Source organism: Galeopterus variegatus, unplaced genomic scaffold, assembly GCF_000696425.1.
Source record: "Galeopterus variegatus unplaced genomic scaffold, G_variegatus-3.0.2 Scaffold3, whole genome shotgun sequence".
NCBI classification, from domain to species: Eukaryota; Metazoa; Chordata; class Mammalia; order Dermoptera; family Cynocephalidae; genus Galeopterus; species Galeopterus variegatus.
Window position 1 is genome coordinate 1,713,031 of NW_007726114.1, and position 11,919 is coordinate 1,724,949.

Consider the following 11,919-nt stretch of genomic DNA (forward strand, 5'->3'; position numbering starts at 1 on the left):
ACCTTTTTTTTTTTTTTTTTTTTTTTTGGTGACTGGTCAGTTCAGGCTGAACCCCGGACCTTGGTGTTATCAGCACCATGCTCTAACCAACTGAGCTAACCGGCCAACCCAAAAACCTTTCTGAAAGTTCTGAAATGATGTCGAAATTCTTTTTAAATAAAAAAAGAATTAACTGTGAATATCCTTTGGTTATAGTATCTGGGGGACTTCTTCATGTGTGTGTGTGTTTGCACGCTTTTCTAAATTCTGTGTGTGGGGGCTGGCCTGTGGTTCACTCGGGAGAGTGTGGTACTGATAACACCAAGGCCACGGGTTCGGATCCCATATAGGGATAGCCGGTTAGCTCACTGGGTGAGCGTGGTGCTGACAACACCAAGTCAAGGGTTAAGATCCCCTTACTGGTCATCTTTTTTAAAAAAAAAAAAATTCTGTGTGTGGAGTCATTTTAAGAAAAGGAGAAAAAACTTAAAAGGGCAAGGGAATCCGAAAGGAGCTTGAGCAACGAAGCTCAAAAGAGCAGTGAATCTGAAGGACAGCAAAATAAAGATGAGTATTCCCACCAAAAAGCATGAGGGGATGGGATGGGAAAAGAGAGCACCAGGGAATTTCTGTGGCATCAACTGGAAAATGAGTAAAGCATCCCTGGACTTCTTTGAATCCAAATACATTTTCAGGAGCACTCCTGCGTGCCAGGCTCAAAGCTAGATAACCCCGCCTCCCGTCCTCCGAGGCATGTCCTGCACACCAAGTGAGCTAGGGAAGGAAAAAGGGCCTTGAGAAATGGTACTATTCCCTTCCTATCTATAGCTTTTCTCTCTTGTTTCTATATGAACAGCATTGTTGTGGATGTATCTTTTATTATAAATCAAGTCAAACCATTTTTGTAATGACCAAAAACTATAGATAAATTATTATTTATTTCACCAAAGGTGACTATAACATCTTTACTGCCTTGTAATAAAATATGTCTGACTAATTAAAAACAAAATGGTCAGGATTAATAAAGTTTTAAAACATTCACAACAAAGCAACAATCTTACCTCTCTCCCGTTTGGTATCTAAAACATGTTCTCCTTCTGAGGGATGGCCCAGAATAGCAGTACTTACTGCAGCTCCCCAAGCACTGATTCTCTGTCATGCCTTTGTACGTATTTTTCTCTCTGCCTAGTATACATCTTAGTTCGGCAAAAATCTTTCCTATTTTAAGGTTTAGCCCATAAATTACTACCTCTGGAAGACTTCCCTGACTTGCAGGCTAAGTTATGTTCTCTCTCTTCTGTGCTCCCCAAATCCCCTACTATAGATGTTATAGATCTTATGATATTGGGCTCAAATCATTACTTTACACATCAGTCTCCTCCAGACTCTAAGATCCTCAAGGGAAAGGTTCATGTCTTGCTTGTTTAAGTACACCCAGTGCCCAGGACAGTACTGGACACATAGTAGCTATTCATTAGGTCCATTCAACAAACAGTATTGAGCACTTACTACATGCTAGGCACCGTGCGAGGCTCTGGGGATACGACGATGAATAAGGTACCTGCAGACTGACAAGTAAACCCACAATGAAAATACAGTGCTAAAAAGCAAGTGTGTATGGAGTTCCATGGAACAAGAGGAGTGTCTTATCCATGGGGTGGGGGGGAGAAAAGGGAATTCAGGGAAGTCTTCCAGGTAGAGATGGGACTGGAGCTAAGTCTTAAAGGGCATAGCATGTGCAATTCCTTGGAGGTTGGGAGCGCACAGCACATTGTGGCAGTATTTAAAATGGCTGGATCTTTAGGTGGGGGGTGGCAATGAGTGGAGAGGTTGGTAAGGAGGGAGGTGGAGAGAGATGATAGATAATTATCTCTTCACAAAGTGGACAAATTACAGAGAATCACTGCGACTTGACTGCAGCCTAGGATCAGCCAAAAAGCTCAAGTAAAACATCGTAGATGAAAATAACAGGGAAATTGACAAGTTATCCATCCATTAATCCAGGTGTTCCAACTTCTATTCCGAGGTTAACACATGTCATCAAAGCATTAAGTCCCTGCCCCATATTCTCTCGGTCCCTCACAGCCGAAAATAACAGGGAAATTGACAAGTTATCCATCCATTAATCCAGGTGTTCCAACTTCTATTCTGAGGTTAACACATGTCATCAAAGCATTAAGTCCCTGCCCCATATTCTCTCGGTCCCTCACAGCCGGAATGTCACATTATGTTCCCTCTCTTTATGGAAACTTTAATTAAACACTTTGAGATTGAATAAATAGGGTGGTACGGTGGGAAAGAGACACACAGTCCTGAGATCGAATCGTGACTTCACCACTTACCAGCTGTGTGTGTGGCCCTGAGCAAACGGAGCTTCAGTGTTCTTATTTGTAAAATGTAAATACTAATTCCTCCTCCCCAAGATTATTCTTAAGATGAAATGAATGAATGAACCTGACAGATAGTAATCATTCAAAAAGTGTTTGTTATCTTTTTGGATGGTGTTTCTGTTATCTTTTTTAAAATCAAGGTGGACAAACACGGATTTGACTCCTCTGCAGTTTGAAGTTTAGTCATCCTCCCCTCCCACATTCTGCCTGGACCAAGATCCCGTCCTAGTGGGTCCTGTGGAGGGCAGTCTATCCATCATGGTCAAGTCTACTTTCTATCAGGTGACTTATGGACGTAACAATCTCTCTCAAAGGCTGGGAGCACCTCACAGGGCCTTGTACTTCGTGGATGGGGAGAAACGACAGCTAAATTGAATTGTGGGCTCTTCACCCTGTCACTCGACTTTCTCAGGACCAAACACAATCACTTTCCATTAAGCGTTCGCTTAAGGAAAATGTTTTCCCTACAGGAGATTCTGTTTGCTTTTGTGGTATAAGAAATAGAACACTGGTAGCCTGATGCTTTTCTCTTTTGGCTTTTCTGCCAGGAACCTTTCAGCCAAATTTATAACCTAAGTGTTGAGCACTGTGATGCTCGGAAGTAACTACTACTGTTCTCATCTTTCAGACACCAAGTTCTGTTGTATCTTTAAAAGTCTTACTTAAAACATTATGTTTTAATCTGTAAACTGTCTCAAGCCATTCCAAAAAGGGGTGTGGTACAAATCCAAAATATATCCAATATCTCTCTGTCAACGAACTCTGTTAGTTCTCTCTGACTAATAGGCTGGCCGGTTTGCTCAGTTGGTTAGAGTGCAGTGTTACAACACCAAGGTCGAGGGTTCAGATCCCTGTACAGGCCACCTGCCCAAAAAAAAGACTAAGATGAATTACAGCATTTGGGAAATGCTAGGGATCTTTGGACAGATACCATTGACAAACCAGTTAGCCAGCTGAGTATTTTTTGAGCACCCACCTCTAAGCTAGTATGGAATTTAAGAATCTTCTAGCCTCCTGCCTTAATACTGCTTATGGTAGGAGGTAAGGAACAGGGAGACTTCTGCATAAACCCACTCCCACCTTCTAAGTTTTTGGGGAATTAAAAGTAATTCCTCCTTGGTAAAGGGCTGGCAACCTGGTTTACCCAGCTCCTTTTCTGGGATACTCAAGCAAGGAGCATCTCAGAGCCAATCAGGGTCCATTATGAAGGTTACAGAGTCTATCTCAGCAAAATCAGGAATTAGGATCTAAGGTCTCAGGTCCTAGGCAAGTGTCTGGGTCAAGCCCAAACACTGGAATGGATCAGACACATTCTGAGGGTGTGTGAGTTAAATTAGCACCTTCTCTGGCTCTGCTTCCCTCCCATGTTCACTGGGGACAATCCTCAGGGCTCAAGGGCAGACTCCTAAGAGGGGAAGTGGAGGGAGAAGGTCTGGTCAAATGACAGCATTTAAGCCAGGAAGTAGGGAGCCTGGAGAGCGAGGCAACCGGGAACCATGTCCTGGAAGGACAGATGAGGGGAGTTCAGGCTAGAGAAGGGAAGACTGCATGAAGGAGAACATGAACACGGAGGAGATTTATTCTGGTTGGTACAGAAGGTGAAACTAAGACCAGAAGGAGAGATTACAGGACATAGATCTTGACTCATTATAAGAAAAAATTTTAGCAGTCAGAGATATTCTAATTTTAATGACAGCAGTAATAGCTATTCTTATTAGAATGCCTACTATGTACCTGGCATTGTACTGGGAATTCTAGCATGCAATAACCCCATGAAGTAGGAATGATGATCCCCAATTAGCAGATGAGGAAACTGAGGTTCAGAGAGGTTAAGTAATCACCCAGAGCCACAAAGCTAACAAGTGGCAGGATTCAGGCATTCCATACTGTCGGTCTACTGGACAGGCAGCCCTTTCCCCTCCCAGGACTTCCTACACCTCACACTCCTAAAGTGCACTGTCTTATCTCAGATCACGTGAGCTCAATACCTTGTGCTATGGTTCCTGTGTCAGGGCATGGCACCACCACTACTTAGTTATCCAGACCAGAAGCCTCACTCGACCCACAACTCCTTTCTCCCCATCACTGCCCACATCCAGTCTCTTACCAAAGACCTATGGGTTCTATCCCCAACATCAAATCTGCTTGTTTCCATCTATTCATTCATTCAATAAATATTTACTGAGACCTACTATGTACTAGGCACTGTGTGCTGGGGCTATAACAGTGAACAAAAACATTCTAGTTACCTTCTAGTCACAGCCTAGTGGAAGAGCCCTGTGGTAATAAGTGCTGTGAAGAATAAAGTAGGTTAAGGAGAGAGAGAGTGATGGGACAGCTATTTTATGGAGGGTGGTCAGGGAGGGTCTCTTGGAGGACATGATATTTGACCAAGAGACCTGAAGGATGTGAGGGGCTGGGCCATGTGGCTAAGAAAAAGAGTGTTCCAGGAAGAAGGAACAGTAAGTGTGCAGATCCTGAGGGGGCTTCAAGGGCTTTTCATCTCTTTAGTCAAGAGCTTAGTGATTTGGCCCCTGACTCCCTCTGCAGCCTCCTTTACCATTTCCCACCTAGTGTTCTGTATTCCAGTGTGTGCTAGTTTCTTCCAGACTCTTACCTGTATGTTCCTTCTATTTGGCTCACTCTCCTCTCTCTCTCTCTCTCTGGAGAGGCCTTCCTTGACTCCTTACATCTACATCAGGTATTGCTCCTACATCCCTTGTCAGCACCCCGTACTTCTCTTTATCTCAATTCTTATCGCACTGTATTGTAATCACCTGTTGAGTTGCCTATCCCCTCTTGACCACACAATGCATGAGGGCAGGGATCTTAGTCTGTCCTCACCATTGTAACCCCAACACCTAGCACAGGGCCTGGCATAGCCATGAAGAAATGGACATGGTTAGTATCACCTATAATTTACTAAGGCAGGATGTTACCCATTTAGAAAATCCTTCTATTAACATTGGCTCAATAATCAGCCCTTGCCCTTGTGCCTTGGCTCTGCTGTCATCTCTGGGTCCTTCACCTGCCATCTCCTCAGCCAATCCTAACGTTGGTAAATGGTCCATCAGCAGCTTCAACCCAACATTGAGATTCCATTGAGATACCAGCATGAAAGTGACCTAAGATCATTCATTGCTATATTAGCTTAGTCCTTACAACTGGGTTTTTGCTTCAGTTTCCCTATCTGGCACTCAGGTCCTAAACTGAGATCACTATGACCCTAATCTATTTCTCAGGGTCTCAGATTCCCTGCCTGGTTCCCAGACAGCCTCCTTCAGTAAGTTAGACTATATTTCCTATACACCTGAGACCTTGGTGGGGTCCTATCTGAAAAGAGAGGTCACTTGGGACCAAGATGCCACCACATACCACATAATGCCTGATATAGTTTAGAAATGTTTGTTCCCCCAAAGCTCATGCTGAAATCTTTTTTTTTTTTTTAAGAGATGACTGGTTAGGGAATCTTAACCCTTGACTTGGTGTTGTCAGCACCAGGCTCTCCCAAGTGAGTCAACCGGCCATCCCTATATAGGGATCAGAACCCATGATCAGCACCACCCTCTCCCGAGTGAGCCACAGGCAGCCCTATCATGCTGAAATCTGATCCCTTGATGTGGCAGTGTTGGAAGGTGTGTGGGTCATTGGGGTGGATCCCTCATGAATAATTAATGCCCTGGGGGTGGTGATGAATGAGCTCTTGCAGGAATGGATTAGTTCCTGGGAGAGCTTCTTGTTGAAAGGAGCTGATCACCTCCCTCCCTCCCTTTCTCTTGCTTCCCCACTTGCCATATGATCTCCTCGTACCTGCTGGCTGCCCTGCCACCTTCCACCATGAATGGAAGAGGCCTGAGGCCCACACCAGACACAGCTGCCCCAGAATTGTGAGCCAAATACACCTCTTTTCTTTATAAATTACCCAGTCTCAGGTATTGTTATTGAAACACAAAAACAGGCTAATACTTGGCCTAACTTTTCTCTTTCCAGCTGAGCGTCCTTGGGCAAATGACCTAACTTCTCGAAGCATCATGTTCCTCATCTGTTAAATAGAGGATGATGATAGGAGGGCTGTGAAGATTCAGTGAGATGATGCACTGTGGCAGGTAAAACAATGGCCCTTCAAAAATGTCCACATCCTAGGGCTGGCCCCATGGCTTACTCGGATGAGTGCGGTGCTGTTAGCGCCGAGGCCGCGGGTTTGGATCCTATATAGGGATGGCCAGTGCACTCACTGGCTGAGTGTGGTGCAGAGGACACCAAGCCGAGGGTTGCGATCCCCTTACTGGTCAAAAAAAAAAAAAAAAGTCCACATCCTAATCCCTAAAACCTGTGAATACGCTACCCTACATGGCAAAAGAGACTTTACCAATATGATTAAATTAACAATCTTCATATGCGGAAATTAGCCTTGATTATCAGGTGGGCCTGATGGAATCACAAGAGTTCTTGTAAGAGGGGGGCAAGAGGGTCAGAGAAGGAGAGAGGATGACAGAAGCAGAGGTTGGAGTAATGCCACTGTCGGAAGGGGGTCACAAGCCAAGGACTGTGGGCAGCCTCTAGAAACTGGAAAAGGCAAGGAAGAGATTCTCCCCTGGAGTGTCCAGAAGGAACATAGCCCTGCCACCACCTTATTTTAGTCCCATGAGACCCATTTTGAACTTCTAAGTTCCAAAAATGTAAGCTAATAAATCTGTGTTGCTTTAAGACACGAAGTTTGTTGTAATTTGTTACGGCAGCAATAGGAAACAAATACATGCACATGAAGCCTTTAGCAGATCTGGCATGTAGTAAGCATTCTTACAATGTTATTGTCTGAATTCTTGCTCCCACACTCCTCAGCAATAGATTGACCACCACATTTGGTTATTGCTGCCAGACCAAATCACTGGGTCTCTCTGGTGACTCTTCAGGGATTAGCCCTATCAATTCCCTCCAACTCTTGTCCCACCAAAACCCTGCTTTCTCCTCCACCCACACAACTGAAGTCCCAGCCTTGTGCTGAGCCCTCCTGAGTTATGACTAATTTTTAAAATTTCATACTGAAGGCATAACCATTCAGGTATCTAGAAAATGCATTGATCACCAACACTTGGAGATCATCTAATTTAACATGCTTGTTTTGCAGAAGAGAAAAATAAAACAGGGAGGGGAAATGGCTTATTGAAAATCACAGAGCAAGTTGGTAGGGGAGCCAGAAACGGAGGCGAGCAGCCCTGTGTCCCAGGATGGGATTTTTCTGTCATGCCGCATCCTTCGCACTAGCTCTGGTTTTCCTCCAAATGCTGTGTTTTGTTTTGTTTTTTTTTCCCTTCACTTACAGCCAGTCTAAAAAGGGCCCTCAGGATCGCCCACAATGCCCAGCTTAGCTTCTTGACAAACACCTTAATGGCGCAGCGTTGCCTGTCGGCTGCCATCAGCTCTTGAGTGGGTGGTAAGTGCACTAGCGGGAATTCCTTGGCGCTCCCCACAATGTCCTTGGCCCACTCCCAGGAGGCCACCACAAGCCAGACAACCACTGTGCCTGGGGAGGCATCACGTTTGGGGTTTTGGGTCAGCACAGGGATGTCTGAGTTTTCCAGTTCCGGGGAGGCCTGTGACCAAGACCAGGAGTGTGGCTGTGTTCTTATTCGTTCTCTGAGAAGGGAGGAGCCTTGGTCTTTCTTGCCCTTTCCAAGGCTCCCCTGTCCCCTGGGACTTGACTTATTGATGAGTTAAGAAAAGGGAAGAGGGAAGACAAAGACCAGTGGTCAGACCTCAGTTTCTTACCTGTAACAGGGAGATGGCTAAACTGGATAACGAAGTCATTATATAAAGTTCCATTATTTTAGCTTAAGTGGATTGAGTGAGGATCCAATCTTCTGGTTCCTCATGGCCAGTCTTAAAGTCCAAGTTCCGTAGCAAGGCTCTCAACAAGCTTCACAATCTGATGCCAGTGCGTCCTTCTAGCCTTCGTCCTCTACCTCCTTTCCTTTATTGCCCATGCCAAGCACCCCACTCCAGCCATCCTGACCTAGTTGTGTTGCCTGAACACAGCCCGCAGACTCCTACCTCTGTGCCTTTATTTCATTCCCTCTCCCTAAATGCCTTTCCAACATGGCTTCTGGTCTCTCCTTGATGAATTATTAGGTATCGTTCAAAAATGCAACTTGAATGCCACTTCATCGGGGAAGGCTACCTATCCAGGGTTAAATGGACTTCCTCTGTGTGTGGTGTCCCAATGGCATTAAACGCATCCTCATTTGTAGCATATTTCATATTACATTACAAATAATGATTTACATGCCTGTTGTCCCCACTGAACTCTTCCTCATGGAGCTTACAGCCCGGTGGGGGACATAGCCCTGGAAACACTAAACATTTTATTACAATTGCAATAAGTGAAATGAAAGAAAGGAACAAGATGCCATGAAAATGTATGACAGGAGAGATGGGCTGTGATGTCGGGGATGGCCTCCTTGCAGACAGGGCATCTCAGCTGAGAACTGGGAATAAATAGAAGAGACTGGATGAAAGCTGAAGAACAAGCAGCCCATTAAATGGAATATCTTATAGAATGCCTGAAGGGGAAGGAGACTGCACATTAGAAAAAGAGAAATGAAGCCAGGGTGACTGGAGTCTAGTGACCAGTGGGGAGAGTGGGTGGTATAAAAGGAAGCTGGAGACGGGGAAGGACTCCGTTAGGCAGGGCCTTGTAGCTCACATTAAGCAGCCTGGTGGGTGTGAGGTACAAGGGGAGTTCATAAAACTACTTTTTCTATTTTCATGTGCAGCATTTGAGATATTCCATGATAAAAATTAGAAGGAAGAAATGCCAGAGGTATACTATATAGTTTAGCCTTTGTTCTAAAAGCCATTTTAAGCAAGGTGAGAGTGGGAGTAACAAGATCAGATTTTTGGTCTGTTTTAAAATTTTTTAAATTATTAAATACTTCAAGCATTCAGAAAGGCATAAAATAAGAAAAAGAAAAACAAACATTGGATAATCACCAACCAGGTTTCTCAAATCTTAGTTTTTGCCATATTGGCTTCAGATATGACTGCTCCCCCCCCCTAGATTTATTTTTAAAAGGTCACTCTGGCTGCCGCACTGTGTGAAGAAGGATCAGAGGCAGGCAAGAGAGGCTGAGCAGGTGGAAAGTTTCTGAAGTCTGGACCAGAGATGATAGACGTTTAGACTGAGATGGAGGCAGTGGAGGGGACAGAGTAAAGATCTGCTCAGGAGGTGGGATTGCTGGGCTCTGGTGACTGAGTGAAAGAGTCAATCCTGGCTTTTCGGCCCAGCGCTTTTGGGCACGTGTTTGTGGCATAGAATTGAGTTTTAAAATCATTATTGCTAATCAAAGTTGTTAATAACAATGCCTTGCTTTTCTCCATTTTCTTTGTTATACGAACATGTGTAATCCTTGGGAAAATGTTATCTTTGGGAAAATGTTGTCTTTATTTATATATATGACTTTGCTGTTATCCTATATAACACTAATGCTTAGTTCAAAGTTGCCTTTTCTTTTTTTTTCTTGAGTAATTTCCCTAATCAAAGTTGCCTTTTAAATGAATGCATGGAGTAATGATGAAGAAAAACTAGTGAAGGACTTAAATGGAATCTATCCCGAAGTCGAGAAACCAAGTAATCAGTTCCAAAAATCTCTCAGCGGGAGTGGGCCAGAGCCACAATTCATACCTTTATTTACATACTATTCTCTAAAATGGGCACTCAGTCTAAATTGTGCTAAGAAAGCTTAACAGCATCCTGGACAGGAGCCAGCAGCCAGAACAACTCAAGAACAAGCCCCAGTCCCTCTGCCTCCTCAACAAAGCTCTGAACAGGTCACTTCTAGGCTCAGAAACCTTTAATGACTCTCCTCAGCCTATGGACAACAGCCAGTTTTGTGATCTGCTCTCGGCCTCCCTTTCCAGCCTCTTGTCTTACACATTCTTACTGGAGATAGCAGGCAACTCGATGCTCCAGGCACATCAGATTATCCACTGTTTCCTGAACATGCCATGCACTTTTGTGGAGCCCTGGATCGTGTTTCTCCTTCTGTCTGGACTGCCCGCTCACCATTCTCTCTCCTTCCCCTCACTCCCTCTTTGGTGTTTCCCTACACCTAGTTTATACCTCTAGCATGCATTTTTTTATTCTTCAAAAAAGGTACTAAGTTTCATGTGCCAAGCACTATTCAAAGAAGTTGGTGGAGTTCACGAACAATAAAATTAATTTAAAAATATTTATCACATGTCTAGAATGTGTCAGGCACTGTGGTAGGTACTGAGGAGACATTGGCTGTGGTCTATTTCTCCTGTTTTGAGTTCAAACCATACCATATTATAAGGCTAGGCATTAGTCTCTTTGGTGCAATTATAATTTACTTTTATTATTTCTGAAACTACCTCTTTTCAAGGGCTGGAGCGGGACATACTTGCAAGTGGAAGAGATTGGCTATAAAGCTATTACAATAATCTAGAACAGGACACTTTTGTGTACAGGGAAAGCATCCAGCCCAAGGACAGAAAATCCAGCCTCTGGTCCTTGCTTTACTGTTTTTTAGCTATGTGTGGGTCCCTGGACAAGACAGTGGGTAAGCCACATCATCTCTCTGAGTCTCTGTTTACTCACCTACAGAATGAGGACAGCATTTTCCCTGTCTGCCTCATGGTGTTGTTGGCAGGACTAAATGGCTAAACACCTGAAAGCCTCTGGAAAGTGCAAAGCACCTTACAGATATAAGGGACCATTAAAGTAATAGAAAAACCCACAGTAATAATAAGAGAAAATGAATTAGAAGTACAATAGACTAGGGCCGGCCCGTGGCTCACTCGGTAGAGTGCGGTGCTGATAATACCAAGGCCCCAGGTTCGGATCCCACATAGGGATGGCTGGTTCGCTCACTGGCTGAGCGTGGTGCTGACAACACCAAGTCAAGGGTTAAGATCCCCTTACCGGTCATCTTTAAAAAAAAAAAAAAAAAAGAAGTACAATAGACTAGATACAGGTTAGGTAAAAGGAAGAATTTCCTATCAGTGAGATTTTTTTTCCCCCCAGACAAGAATAAAGATATGTTGGATGCCATGATCACATTGACAGAATATTTGGCTTGGGAATATGTCAGTGCTTCTTACAAGGCTCACCCCACCCCAGACTCATTCAGGGCTCTAACCCTCCTTGACTACAGGTGCAAACCAAAGAATGTTCTCCATCTGCCCAGAGCAAATTGCTCGAAACCTGTCTTGAGGGCAGGAATTCATAATGCCTTGGGTCTAGGAGTCATAGTCTGTTACTCATGTGGCCTGTGCTAATTGGCGTGTCTCTTCCTTCCTGTTCTGATCTTCCTCAGAATCAAACTGGAAATGAGGAGGGCCAAAGAACTATTTGAGGGGCATTCTACTCAGCTAGTAATAAGAGAAAGGGATGCTTTAAATAAACCAAAGGCAGGAAGCCAATTAGAGAATCAGTGGGATCCCCTGATGTGCAAAATACAAAAGAAAGACTCAAGAAAGCAAAGGAAAAAACAGACCGAATCACTTTTTTTTTTTTTTTTTTTGGGGGGGC